At 52.1% G+C, this 13,794-nt stretch overlaps 1 protein-coding gene across 6 annotated transcripts in view; it reads right to left on the bottom strand.

Annotated features, from left to right (window-relative positions):
* Positions 1 to 13,794, bottom strand: part of ARSG (arylsulfatase G) — a 106,315-nt gene that overhangs the window by 47,858 nt on the left and 44,663 nt on the right. The window contains exon 1 of one of the 6 annotated variants that reach the window (XM_045984990.1): positions 792 to 865. The exons of the other annotated variants lie outside the window; for them this stretch is intronic. The gene's annotated coding sequence lies outside the window, so the exon portion shown is untranslated. Of the gene's footprint in view, positions 1 to 791; positions 866 to 13,794 lie in introns of those variants that run through there. 6 annotated transcript variants of the gene reach the window in all.

Raw genomic sequence — 13,794 nt, 5'->3', positions numbered from 1 at the left:
AATATAGGGGGATGGGTGGGGAGAAGATGGGGAGAGGGGAGGGGAGGAGAGGGGTCTTTCCTTCCCAGCAACTTCATTCTAAGTGTCACCAAACCTCAAAATAAACATTATTGGGAAGTGTGATGGGGGGGCAGGGGCGGTCTGCTGGGCACATTCGCCAAAAGTTTTAAAGATCACGAGCTGGCATGGAGGTGACAAGCATAAGCAGCATGATGTGAAGTGTCATGGAGAGAGGACTTCAGGGGACCCATGTGAAAGCAAGGGGATGAGGTCACAGAGAGCAGGGCCTGTATAAACACTTCCTTCCCGCACACCACAGAGCTTGGCTCACCACCTGCCCCCGAACATTAGGGCCTCAGGTCTCCGCCCTAACCCCACACCTGGACGGTGGCGACCCCCAAACCGACTGACAGCAGCTCTAGACCAAGACTGGCCACTTGCCCAGACTGCCTGCCCAGGGCCATGTTTTCTGAGGGGCCAAGGGGTTGGGGGGGATTAGAGCAGGCTGGGGACATTTTCTTGTTTTTGTGCCCTCACAGAAGCCAGGCTGGGGCAAGAAAATGTGGAAATGCATACAAATCCCTAATTCTCTGAGCACACAAATCTCTGGGAGACTTGGGACAGAGGGGGTTAAAACACAGCGTTTAAAACGGCCTCCAGGTCCAGCTGGACTAAAGAAAGCCTTAGGAGTCTGTAATGTTTTCACTCCCTACCAAGATGCCTTACAGAGCTCCTCCCCATTGCCCAGCCTGGTTACAGAGGGCCCTGAACACCCTGCCCTTCACACTGACCTTGGCATTTGGAGGGGTGATGGCCCTGGAAGGTAGTCAGGATTGCAGCGCGTTTCAGCAACACAGAGGTTTCCTCTTCTCTTCCTCCTTTCCTTCTCTCTCCTTTTTTTTTTTTAAGATTTTATTTATTTATTTATTTGTCAGAGAGAGAGAGAGAGAGAGAGAGAGCATAGCACACGCAGGAGGAGGGTCAAAGGGGAGAGGGAGAAGCAGGTGTCCTGCTGAGCAAGGAGCCCGATGTGGGGCTCGATCCCAGGACCCCAGGATCATGACCTGAGCCCAAGGCAGATGCTTCACCGACTGAGCCACCCAGGCATCCTTTTCTCTCTCAAGCCTAGGGATTATCAGGAAAAACTTTTAAAATCTTACCAACTGATTGACCATGTGAGCCAACAATTCCACCAGCAGGACTGGGAGTCCCCACAAGAAGTGGAATCGGGTGCTCAGACACGTACTGACATGTTCAGAGTCACAGCAGCCCTGTTCCCCGTGGCCGAGAGGCAGAGGTAACACACCCAGTTATCCGAGAGTGAGAGACAAAGTGTGGCCCGTCCACGGCTGGGGGACTACACGTCCACGAAGAGGAATGGGGCAATAACACCTGCTACACGCACATGAACCTTGAAAACAAGACATGAAGGGAGGAGCCCATCAAAAACGGCCAAATGCCCCAAGTCAGTAAATCCGGAGATGGAAAACAGGGGTTGGAGGGAGGAGGGGCAAGGGCGGAATCTACTTCCTGGGTATGAGGTTTCGTGTTAGGATGATGAAAATATTTCAAAATTGGATAGGGATAGGAGTTGTACCATGTTATAAATGTACTAAACGTCTCTGAGTGGTTCGCTCTATTTTTTTTTTTTTTTGAAGATTTTATTTATTTATTTGACACAGAGAGAGGCAACGAGAAAGGGAACACAAGCAGGGGGAGTGGAAGAGGGAGAAGCAGGCTTCCCTCAGAGCAGGAAGCCTGATGCAGGGCTCCATCCCAGGACCCTGAGATCATGATCTGAGCCGAAGGCAGACTCTTTACAGCTGAGCCATCCAGGCACCCAAGCTGTTCACTTTAAAATGGTTAATTTGGGGCCATCTGGGTGGCTCAGTTGATTGAGTGTCTGCTTTCGGCTCAGGTCATGATCTCCAGGGTCCTGGGATCAAGTCCCGCATCAGCCTCTCTGCTCAGCAGGGAGCCTGCTTCTCTCTCTGCTTCTCCCTGCCCCCACTCTTGCTAGCTCTCTCTCTCTCTCTCTCTCAAATAAGTAAATAAAAACTTTTGAAAATTAAAAAAAAATGGTTAATTTTATGTCATGAGAATTTCACTTCAATTTAGAAAATCATCCAAATCTTACAGACTCAGAGGAAAATGCCAGATTCCAGCTGAAGAGGCCCACGAAGCTGGGTGTCATGTCTACGGTTCTTCAGACGGGAAAACACTCATGTAGAACTCAGGTGGCGATCTATCGTTTCATTCAGTTTAGTCCCAAACTAACGATGAAGCAGAGAGCAGGGGTAGATCTGTGACAGCCGCTGAGAAAGGAGGACAGAGCCAGTTCCCGTCCTCCGGGACCGTTCAATCTAGTTTCCGAATAAAAGCCTTACGAGGCCGTTTCTGCCTTCCTGCGAATGGTTACAACCACTTCCATCGCACTAACCGTGGGCATGGCCTTTTGTGAGTGTTAATGCATTGAACACAGCAGGTCTAGGTTGTGCTATTGTATATAGATGGGGAGTATAGACCCAGTATATAGATGGGGAGACTGAGGCAGCGGGACCCACAGCCAGACACAGGAGAGCCGCGGTTTGTACCCAAGCATTCTGCTCCATGCCAGCCCCCCTGCCTTAAACTAGGGCCCACGGGCAGCCTATAAACTCAGACCCATCCAATCCCAAATCCCCTGTGCGGGTCCCATAACCACGCCGCCTCCATCAGGAAGGCCAGAGCCCGTCTGGAAAACTGAAGGGAAGGGTCTGGGAGTACCCACTCCACAGACTGTCTTGGGAGGAGACCCGCCCCGAGAGAGAGAGTGAGGTTTCTAAGCAGAGAGGAAATGTCCACGGTCCCTCAGACTCAGGGAACTGGCCCAAGAAGTTTTGAGGCATCATCCAAAGACGGGTGTGGGACACACGCACCCACACTCCCCCCACCGCACACACACCCCCCTCCAAATGCAGCCACCTGTGAAAGGAGAGGATTGCTAACTGGGCGTCAGAAGAGCTTCTTGAAATAACCTGACAAAACACCGATATGGTCAATCCAGATTTGGTCCAGGAGCTTCCAATCCTGAAAACCTTCAAGAGGAAAACCAGGCACCTGGACGCCTGGGCTCCTTGGGGTCCTGCCTGAAAACGAGAGGCCACGCTCAACAGCTTCAGGATCTCTTTGTCAAGCCATGGTTCTGGGAATTCATGTTTCCGGAAGGAAGAGTTCTCCACCGGGCTTCCTCGGCTCCAGACCTCCTCAGCCCACACCGGCGTGTTCCCTCAGCCTCCCCTCCCCAGAAATCACCCCGAAGATGGCTTAAGTCCCTGACGCCATTTTTCAAGGCGACAAATGGCAAAGAAGGGACATCATCAGGGAGCCGTGACATGGCACCTCGAGGTTCCAGAAGCTCAGGCTTGGACCCGCAGCCACTCTTGGAAGCAGGCTGTGGGTTGCCCATCTGACGGAATGAGGGCAGGGAAGGCGTTGGCCCAACACGCGCTGCTGGGTACACAGGTGCTGGGCGAGGCCTCTCTCCAGGCCTCGGGGAGACCAGGGGCTCTGGCTTCCCACCCCCCACCCCCGCCGACATTCCTTCCTGACCCTCAGTCCCCGGGACTGGAAGACGCACTTGCAGCTTTCCCTCCCTCAGTCTCTATGTGCCCATTTCCCAGGCACGTGCTTCTCCAAAGCATCCCCACCTGCCAGACATCCTGGGGCCCCAAGGGTCCTGGATGGGGCAGGCAGCCAGCAACTCCTACTCTTGGAATTCCAGACCAACTTCCACCTTGCCGTCCCACTGTTGCTCCCAAGACAAACGCTGATCTCCGCCCAGCCTTTTCTCTTCAACCTGAGACTGACGCCCGTGACCCGCCCAGCTCCCACTCCTAAATATTTGTCCCTTGTGATAATTCTTATCACTCCCAGCTCAGGCTTAGCAAGCCCTTACCACAACCCAGGCACCTTGCATACACAGCAGGTCTGAGCATCTGTTCACCTCGGATTCATTCCGCGCTGGAACTGCACGCTCCGTAAGCTGTGCGCGAGCTGGCCCGGGCTTGTTGGTGTCATCTCTTTGTTACAACAGAACCAGCTGCACAATTTGCAGGGCCCCGTGCAAGAGAAAACAAGGGAGCCCTTGCTCAGAATCTGCTAAGCGCTTCAAGATGGCAAAGACAGGGCTTTGAACCAAGAGCAGGGCCTTCCTAAAGCGGGGGGCCGTGTCTGGCTGCACCGGGCTGATGCCCATAGAGCTGGCCCTGCCCAGTCACGTGGGTTCTGTCTCGGACCCCACTTGTCCCTCAGCCCACCGGGCTCCCAGAGCAAGAAGAGGAAGATCTGCTGGACTTGGGCCCCAGACGTTGCTTCCATGTGGTACGTGGCTGTGCTCTCTGCCAGTCTCTGCAATTTATCTGGTCTCATTTAGATGCGTCCCTGCATACCTGCTCTCCCCCTCCAGCCTTCCCTATCTCAGGAAATAGCAGCGCCTCTTACTTCGCTACTCAATCCAAAGGAGTCATCTTGATTCCTCTCTTTCCCTCCCCTTCCACAGCCAAACTATTAGCCCATTCCTGATAGGACTCCACTTTCAAATATATCCAGAATCTGTCCATTTCTCTCCACCTACCTGCTAACGTCCTAGTCCCAGCTGCTATCATCTGGCAGCCAGACTACTACCATAGTCAATATTATAGTCTCCCCAGGGGATGCCATTCACGCTGTTGTCCGAAGTTGAGCAGTGTGCCATCTGCCCAGCTGTATGTGGCCACCCTGTTCCCCGCTTCCATTCCTGCTCCCAACTACCCTGCCCTCTATTTTCCATGGGGCAGCCAAAGTAATCTCAAAATCTGTTTATCAGCTAACATCAATTTCTGCCTGGAAGCCCTCTAATGGGTTCTCACCACAATCTAAGTAAATCCAAAGTCATTATGGTGGCCTACAACCCTCCATCATTGCTGCCCAGGCTGGGCATTGGAGCATGGGCCAGATGGACCACAGGTTTTTCGAGATAGGGTTCCTCTCAGCACCAGGGACAGCCAGATGGGGCCCCAGGCAACTGGAGGCCCCAGGGCAGACTTAGCCCAGCAGGGTGTGTGCCCTGTACAATTCCCAGGAAAGCAATCCTCTGAGAGTTCAGAACCGAGATAGCCCTTGGGGTAGGGCACCTGGCTGTTCACCTCCAGCCACCAAGAGCCGCAGGGGAGTTCAGCCAACCGCAGCAGAACGTGCTGGGGGAGCTGCAAGGAGGAACCCACAGCCCTTTCCATCAGGTAGCTCTACTTTGGCAGAAGCGTTGGGACGTGTGGCTGAGAAGACAAAGCCCCATCAGAGAAACACAAAGCAAGCACTAGGGGAGGCAGAGTGATAGGAGGGCAAACACGGGGATGAACAAGGCCTTGCTAAATCCTCCGCTCCCCCTAGCGTGAGACTAGACAGGTAACTTCATCTAGGCCTCAGTATCTTCTTCTGCAAAACGGGCATAACACACCTGCTTCCCCAGCTTATTTGAGGGATTCAGTGGGATGATGTGCACAAAGCACCCAGCAGAGCTCCAGGAACAGAGCAGGCTTTTAAAAACTCACGCAGTCAAGGTAATCAGTGTCATGACTCGCTAAATGGGGGGAGAGAGAACATTCCAGATATGTGGAAGAGCAGTGTGCTGGGCACCAAGGTGGGATTCAGGGCAGGCGTGGCCCTTGGCTGCCGCTCACCCTCCCCAGGCATCACCGTCCCTGCCACACGCATGTGACACAGCACCTGGGCCTCCGTGTGCACAGCACCAAGCTCAGCGTCCTCCCTCCAAGACCCCGTGCCCTCCTCCCTCCCAGGAAACCTGGCTGGAGGCCGAGACCTCCTCTGCAGGTCCCTCTCTGCTATTTCCCTGCTCCTTCGGCTCCTCCCACCCCCAGTGATGCCACCCAGGATGTAGACAGCCATTGTGCCTCACCCAGATCCCCGCAGTGACCTCCCAGGATGCCAGGCTCAGTCCCCTCCCCCAGCCCACACTAGCATGCAGACCAGCGGGTCATAGCAACGCCGGACCCCATGTCTTCAGTGACTTCCTTCTGCATGACCACCATAACCCCACCAGTTATGGCCCCACCTACCTCTTCAGCCTTCTGGGTCCTTCTGCTGCCTGATGTGGCTGAACTGTGTCCCCCAAAAAGATAGATTGAAGGTCTAACTTCTGGCCCTCAGAATGTGACCCCATTGGGAAATAGGGTCATTGGGGATATAAGCGGTCAAGGTGAGGTCATGCTGGATGAGGGCGAGTCCGAGTCCTTCACCTCCTGGGACTGGTATAAGAAGAGAGCGAGGGGGGGGCGCCTGGGTGGCTCAGTGGATTAAGCCGCTGCCTTCGGCTCAGGTCATGATCTCAGGGTCCTGGGATCGAGCCCCGCATCGGGCTCTCTGCTCCGCAGGGAGACTGCTTCCTCCTCTCTCTCTCTGCCTGCCTCTGCCTACTTGTGATCTCTGTCTGTCAAATAAATAAATAAAATCTTAAAAAAAGAAAAAGAAAAAAAAAGGAGAGAGCGAGGGGAATGCCAGGAGAAGATGCAGAGACGCACCCAGAGGGAAGGTGGTCACATGAGGACGAAGGCAAGGGATGGACACTGCCGCGAGCTGAGGAGTGCCTGGGACTACCAGAAGCTGGAAGAGGCGAAGACGGAAATTATCCTAGAACTTAAAAGGAAACACGGCTCTGCCAACATCTTCATTTTTCGCTTCCAGCCTCCAGAACTGTGAAAAAATTCATTTCTGTCGTTTTTGGCCTCTCCACCCGCGTCGTACCTTGTCACCGCAGCACCAGGACACAGACACTCCCCCCTACTGAGCCCCGGAGCTCAGCCCAACGGGACTCCTGTTCCCAGGACATCTGCCATCCCTCCCTCCCTTGTGTCCCATACACGCCTCTCCGGCACCTCGACTCTGCGACAGGTCAGCCCAGAAAGTCAGACCGACTCCTCCTCCCGCCCTTCCAAATTCCTGCCCAACCTCCACGATTGAGCAGCGTCGTGGTGTCCTCCCAACCCCCACCTGGACGATGAGTCTGGACTTTGGCTTCTAGAGCACGTGAAACCTCCTGGCAGCCTCTTCGTGTCTGAATGTACCCTTCCATCGGACAATATCCGGGCTGGACCAGACAGGCATCAGGCGCGCTTTACTGTGGGGGGGGGACCCAGGCCTTGGCACCCACCCCTTCCCCACGACTCTCGTGCCCCACACCCACGCACCCCACCATGGCAGGGGCCTCTGCTGTGGGCTAAGCAGAGCGGCACAACCTCGTGTCCTCAAGGATCCGGCCCACGGCCTGTGACCCGGGCAGGCTCCCCAGAGGGCCACCTCTCCCGGGGTATGGAGGAGCCTGGTTCAGGAGCCTGGACATCAGATGGACTCTCTGCAGAGTTTAGTTTAAGAACGTAAGCTCCGCCTCTTTTGTGCATAGGCGGGCTGAGCTGTGCTGCTTCCACTTAAAATCAGAGAGCCCTGGCTATCCCAGTGTGGGTGTAACAGGATAGGAGCCCAGAACGTCACAGAACAGCATCAATCCCTGCCCCAGGGTGGCCCAGAGTTCAGCAAGGGAGCTGGCTAACCCCAGAGTGTGAGAGAGCTCTGGCAACGGTCAACACAGGGGGTTCTGGAAACACGCCAGGCATGCAGACATGCGTGTTGAGGAAGCAAGCGATTCTCGAAGGAACCTGCACGGAAGCTGAGACCTAAGTAGAAATGGGCATTAACTTTAGGCCCGTCTTATCTTAATAAAAATAGCTGCCGTTTATCGAGGCATTGCTGCCCCACTCGTGTTGCCCGTCTGATTTCAAATGCCTAGGATTCCAATTTTACAGATCAGGGAGGTGAGGCAGAGAGAGATTCCGCAGCTTTCCCAAGCCCGTGCAGCTGGTATCGGTGTAGAGACGCCTTACTCAGTCCGTCACTGTGCCATAGGCAAGACTGTAGAGCCCTACATTCGGGAAATGACGGAGCTAGAACCTAAGTCAGGCGTGCCCAACCCAAATCCCATGTTCTTTCTACTACCTCTACCTCGGAGAGAAGGCTGGCTGGCACTGGGCCAGTCGGGAACTTTGGTAAGGTGAACCCAGAGGGAATTACGTTAGGCAGGTGACTAGTCTTGGGCTAGGGAGGTCCCCAGACTCCCCTTTGGTGGTGTCCGCCCCAAGAGCCTGACTCAAATCCGCACAAACCATGTGAGCCCAAGAGAGACACCAGAATGACTGTCTCCCAACTCGCTCCAGGGATGAAGACAGGAACCACAGTGTCACAGGGGTCAACAAGTTTTCTTCCTATGCATGAACTACAGGGGAAATCAGAATCCAAAGTTTGCCTTGGTGACTGTGGAATTAATTAATGCTAAGGTCATTCTAATGGATCAGAGAAAAATCCTTCAATTTGCTAAGCTTAGGGAAATGCTGTCCTCTGAGGACCAAGTTTGTCAGTGGGTCTGGGCTGCACAAAGGCTGTGGACCACAATTTTCTACCCTAGCACTCGGGACTGAAATCTCTACACTACCCACTACTATATGGTATTTGCAGGTGGGGGCTTGGGGAGGTCCCTGGTTTTAGATGAGGTCATGAGGTAGAGTCCCTATGATAGGATTAGTGTTTTTATAAGAAGAGGAAGAGCCCAGCGGTCTCGGTCTCTCTCTCTCTCTCTCTCTCTCTCTCTTCCCCTTCCATGTGAGGCACAGTGAGACGGGGACCACCTGCAGCCAGGAAGAGGGTCCTCAGCAGGACCCAACCACACTAGCAACCTGATCTTGGACTTCCCAGCCTCTGGAACGGTGAAAAAGTAATTCCCATTGTTTAAGCCACCCCTTCTACTGTATTTGTGACAGTAACCCCTGAGGACCAGTATGCGTGGGCTGAACCCAAAAGGCATTGCCTAGATACTGTCTCTGCCTGGCTGTCTTTCACAGCCGTCCTGGGGACGGGCTCTCCTTGATCACACACCACCACCCTCGTGGGGACAGTTGTCATGCATTTCTACGGCACATGTAACTTTTGAGTTCCTCCCCAAACTGTGGATTCTGCGAGGGCAGGGTCGGAGGTACAAGGACAGCCCCAGACAGCGTGCTTTGGTGGCATGGAGCCACTCCGGCAAAATCTGGTGGGCGAGCAAACAAAACGTGAAGAGGTCATTTAGTTGGAAAACATACATTTGTCCGTTTGGCCCCAAGTCGCTCAAACTGATGCCTTTGAGGGTTCAATTAGCTTGCGTTAACGTTCACATGGCTTGATGCTCAGAAACCATCTTCTCTCCCTTATTTCCAAGTCTTTGGGGAATCCTGACGGTACCCTCGCCATACTCCCCCCACAAAAAAATACTACCAACACCCCATGCGGCCCAGTGAACTGACCTGCCCGTCACCTTTCCTCTCTCCCAGCCTCTGTCTCCATTTGGCAGAGACTAGTTAATAAGCGATAAAATGGTCTTGCTATTTGGAAAGCTTCTTTTGTTTTTCCCCAAATCTATCTGGGCAGGCTCAGGCCAGTTCACCAACAGGGGTCCTAATTAAAGTCTGAACATAGATTGTAAAGGCAGGCTGGAAGTAGAGAGCCAGACGTAACAGCAGCCAGTTAACAGGAAAATCAACGCAAATTAAGCCACAGCCAGACAGAAACCAAAGCAACTAGCCATTGCATAATGTGTATTAGAATCAGAAAACCTTAGTGCTGGAAACGTTGACCCGAAAGGCCCTGGAGAGATATAACGTTGCGAAAGTAAGCCTATCCAGCCTTCATTTATGAGGAATTTAAAATAGATGACGAGGCTTGCTGTGACCACTCTCTGAATGGCGGTGTGCCTGGAATAAGAACTATCTTCGCTCCATTCATAATTTAAAGTCCTGGAGGCAGAAATAGGTTTTAAAAATTATTTGCTGTGGCCTTTGTGTTTGGAGGGATGGAGTGGGAGGTGAGAACTGGAGAAAAACTCTAGTGGGACCCACCAACGCAGCTTGGCCTCCATGTTGCCTTCTGTTAAATGGGAAGACCACCAAGTCAGTGCTCAGAAAGTTGTCAGGTGGGGTCACTGATGTGCAGGCCTTTTGTAAACTACATGCAAATAAGGCAGCAAAGAGTACACTTGGTGTGTTTTGTTTACTCACCCATCCATCCATCCATCCATCCAACCATTCATCCTTCCATCCATCCTTCCATCCATCCATCCATCCTTCCATCCATCCATCCATCCATCCATCCATCCATCCATTCATCCATCCTTCCATTCATCCTTCCATCCATCCTGCCATCCATCCATCCTTCCATCCATCCAACCTGCCATCCATCCATCCATCCACTCATACTCTTGCTCTTTTCAAAAAAAGATTCCTGCAGCTGAGCTGGGTATGATCCTTGGCAATTTCCCCCTTTCCTTTCCACATCCTTGTTGTGGATATGAGTACAATTTTGCTTAAGGAAGGACACACACAAGGCGCATGACAAGATGTGTACACACACACGCACACACACGGGCATCTTGGTGCATCTTAAATTGGACACCTCCCCGTTGCCACAGCCCTAAGCCATGCTAGCCCGGATGCTCCTGCAATCTGCCCACTGCCCTCCCAGTCGCCAGTGTGGGCCTCCCCAGGGAAGCTGGAGCAATCCATCTCACATGCAGGCTGATGTCTTCAGCCCTCAGGGCTCCCACTGCCTCCAGAACCAAGTCCAAACACTTGAGCATGTGCATGAGACCCTTCACCAGCAGCCTCGTCCGTCGGTCCAGCCTCACATTCCCTGTCCCAGCCACGCTCCACCACTGGAATGGCCGCCCTGGGAGAGCAAGGGCTTCTTGTTTGGATCAGGGATGCCTTCCTAGCACCTAGGACAGTGCCTGTGGGAGCCTCCAGTAAGCTGTGTCCAGTGAAAGGGCACCTTTCTTTTCTGGGTCTTTCTCCTGTTTTTCCCTCTGCCTACAGCATGCTTTCCTCCCCCTTCATCTGGCTAATTTCTACTCATCTTTAAGGTCTCAACAGTGAGGTCCAGTACCTTTTGGCTTCCCTCTGGAGCAATGGCCTCTCTCTTTTTGCAGCTCCAAGCAAATGTCTTTAACATGCTCTGGCTCTTGGTTCGATCCTTCAAAAGGTGAGAAGGCCAGCATAGACCTTTCTCATTCTTGACTGTGACCGAGGGATAAGTTCAATCCATCCCAGAGGATCCAAGTTCAGTTCCACCCAATCCAGGGGACTAAAGCCCTGAAGCAGAGAGAGCAGGAAGTATGTGGTTTCCTCCTCATACAGCACATTTCCATTCTGCATGCTAAAGGCTGCCTTTCTTGGGGCGCCTGGGTGGTGCAGTCGGGCAGGCGACTGATCTTGGTTTCAGCCCAGTTCACAGTCTCAGGGTTGTGATCTCAGGGTCATGGGATTGGGCCCCATATCCGGCTCTGCACTCAGCACACAGTCTATCTGAGACTCTCTCTCCCTCTCCCTCTGCCCCCTCTCCAAACTCATACTCTCTCTCTCAAATGAATAAATAAATCTTTATAAATAAATAAATAAATACATAAAAATTAAAGCTGCTTTTCTTAGCTTCTTCACCACCTGCTTGGAGCTTCTTAGGGCACAGTTGGCTGCAGTCTCCCAGGATTTGTCCTATCATGGGCTCTTAGCAGAGACTCCTTGCCAAATGACGTGAAAGGAGAGCGAATGACAGCCGCTGGACAGGCAATTTTGAACTTGCAAGTGTGAAGCAGGCTGGCACCAAGGCCTCACGGGCTAGTATTTCAGTTCCTTTTCTCGAAGCTTGGGTGTTATCTAGACAATGGTATTCCTGCAGGTCCCCATCTATTAAACAGAACCACGAGGCTAAACCCTGCAAAACCCTCCGTGTAGGCTTCACCTTGGCCCGGCTGGCAGATGGGCATTGTGTAATTTTATGTCCTTTGGATGTACTACCCGAGGGCAAAGATATAAAGTTGCCTGTCCAGTAACACTGAACAAATTTCTCGAAGTTAGTGGGGAAGGTCACAGTACAAGAGGCTTTTTTCTCCACCTGAGTCTGAATCACTGTAGGGGAAGGAATGGAGATAAAGCCAGATGGGGTTTACGTGTGGGGAGGGAATCTTCCTCTTATAAGTATAAGTCTCACTCAGAATGTTCTTTCCACCCTAGCTCTCAGGAAGACCTCACTACCATCCCCTGCCTTTGTGAGTGCCAGCCCAGCTCCCAGTGTCCTTGGGATTTTTCCTGCAAAACCCTCCCGAAGGCAACAGGTTAGCCAAGAAAACTCTGAGAGCTAACAGGATAGATGCCTGTTTGCAGAAAACCAATGCTGAGAACAGAAATCACACGAGGTGTTTGACTAAATTGACAGATCAATTCATTCCTCCCCGAGGCCCTTTCTAGAAACAGACTCAAGCCCTTGGGAGCCTCTGACCTTCCAGTGATGAATATTGATCTTTGGCTCTTAGCTAAGTCCCAACCTATTCTCAGCAGCAGAACTGACCTGACTCAGATTAGACTGGGGCCCAGAAGGGCTGAAGCAGGATGGAAGGAAATAAAAGGGGCAAAGGTAACCTTCTTCCAAGTAGGTCCGCACAAGTGAATGGTTTACAGTGTTTGGTCAACCTGGCTTCTGAGCCAGCCTGGGAGACTCTAAGTGATCATCCAGGATCTGGGCTTGCCTGGCTGGGCCCACTTCCCCCAAGAGACTTACAGGTCATGACCACTCAGGTGCTCAAACCCCAGTTTGGACACCCTAAGCCGCTGCTGGAACCCAGGCAGCAGCCAGGAGTCACGCTCACTCCCAGAATTGCCAAGAACCTGTTGCTGGTTTATCACAAGGTAAAAACCAGTGATGGACTTCTCTGGTGTGTGGGGGACAAGCACCAAGCTCCTATCGCATTATCAAGGTTATTCACCGGGTTCTTGTAATCATTTAAATGATGCGACTATTTTCAGAGTTAACTCTCTCGTAAGAGCTGGAAGAGATCCCAGTGAAATACTATTTTTCCCCTCTTTTTAAAAGTGTGAGTGCTTCCTTCTGGGAAGCTTGCGCTAGCTCCCATGGTCACGCAGGCTGTCTTGGGCTCCCTTTCTCCAGTTGCTTGAAAAGTTTTGAGTTTTTAGTTCATTACCAAGTCTCTGGCCCTTTCACCTGAATTCTAACATTTTGATTTTCCGTGCATTATCTTATTATTTTTTAAATTTTCATGTTCAACAGCACCACTCAACTCAGATTTGCACCGGACAGTAAAAAACGCGCAGCCGCCCAGGTCAAGGGCAAAAGGTACATTGTCTGCTGAACCCACTGACAGGTGTGAGGGGCCCAGTTGCCTGGAAGTGCACAGGTGGGCTGTCGCTGAATGCTTGGGAGCCTGGAACAGCAATGCCTTCTGATAAAGAGATATCCACTGCTTTCCGGCAACTTCTTTTTTTTCACAAATAAATTGTTCATCGTTATTTTTAATGGAATCGATTTGCAAAGTGGATAACCGGCCCCCACATGCTGGAAAGCCACTGGAGTAGTAAAATCACTTTACTCCTGTCTGGGCTTCAGTTTCCCTCTATGTGACAGCATGATGGGGACGCTCTTTGACCTGAGCTATTGTACGTGACAAAGGTCTATCATAACCCTCAGGACTCTGGGGGTTCTGGCCACATTTACTGCTATGTAAATGGAAGTTAGGACGTCTGTAAGGAACCAAAATTGGGGCACTAACAGCTCTGCTTTCCTTCCCCCAAGGAATCCTTTTGTTTTGCAACATTGATGCCATCATGGTTATGCTGTGAATCGTGTCTGCTCCACTGACAGATTTGGAAAATTGCATCTATCCTAACTAAC

This window comes from Meles meles, chromosome 18, assembly GCF_922984935.1.
Source record: "Meles meles chromosome 18, mMelMel3.1 paternal haplotype, whole genome shotgun sequence".
Taxonomy (NCBI): domain Eukaryota; kingdom Metazoa; phylum Chordata; class Mammalia; order Carnivora; family Mustelidae; genus Meles; species Meles meles.
Note: the sequence above shows the minus strand (reverse complement) of the source record. Positions and strands in the feature narration are given on the sequence as shown.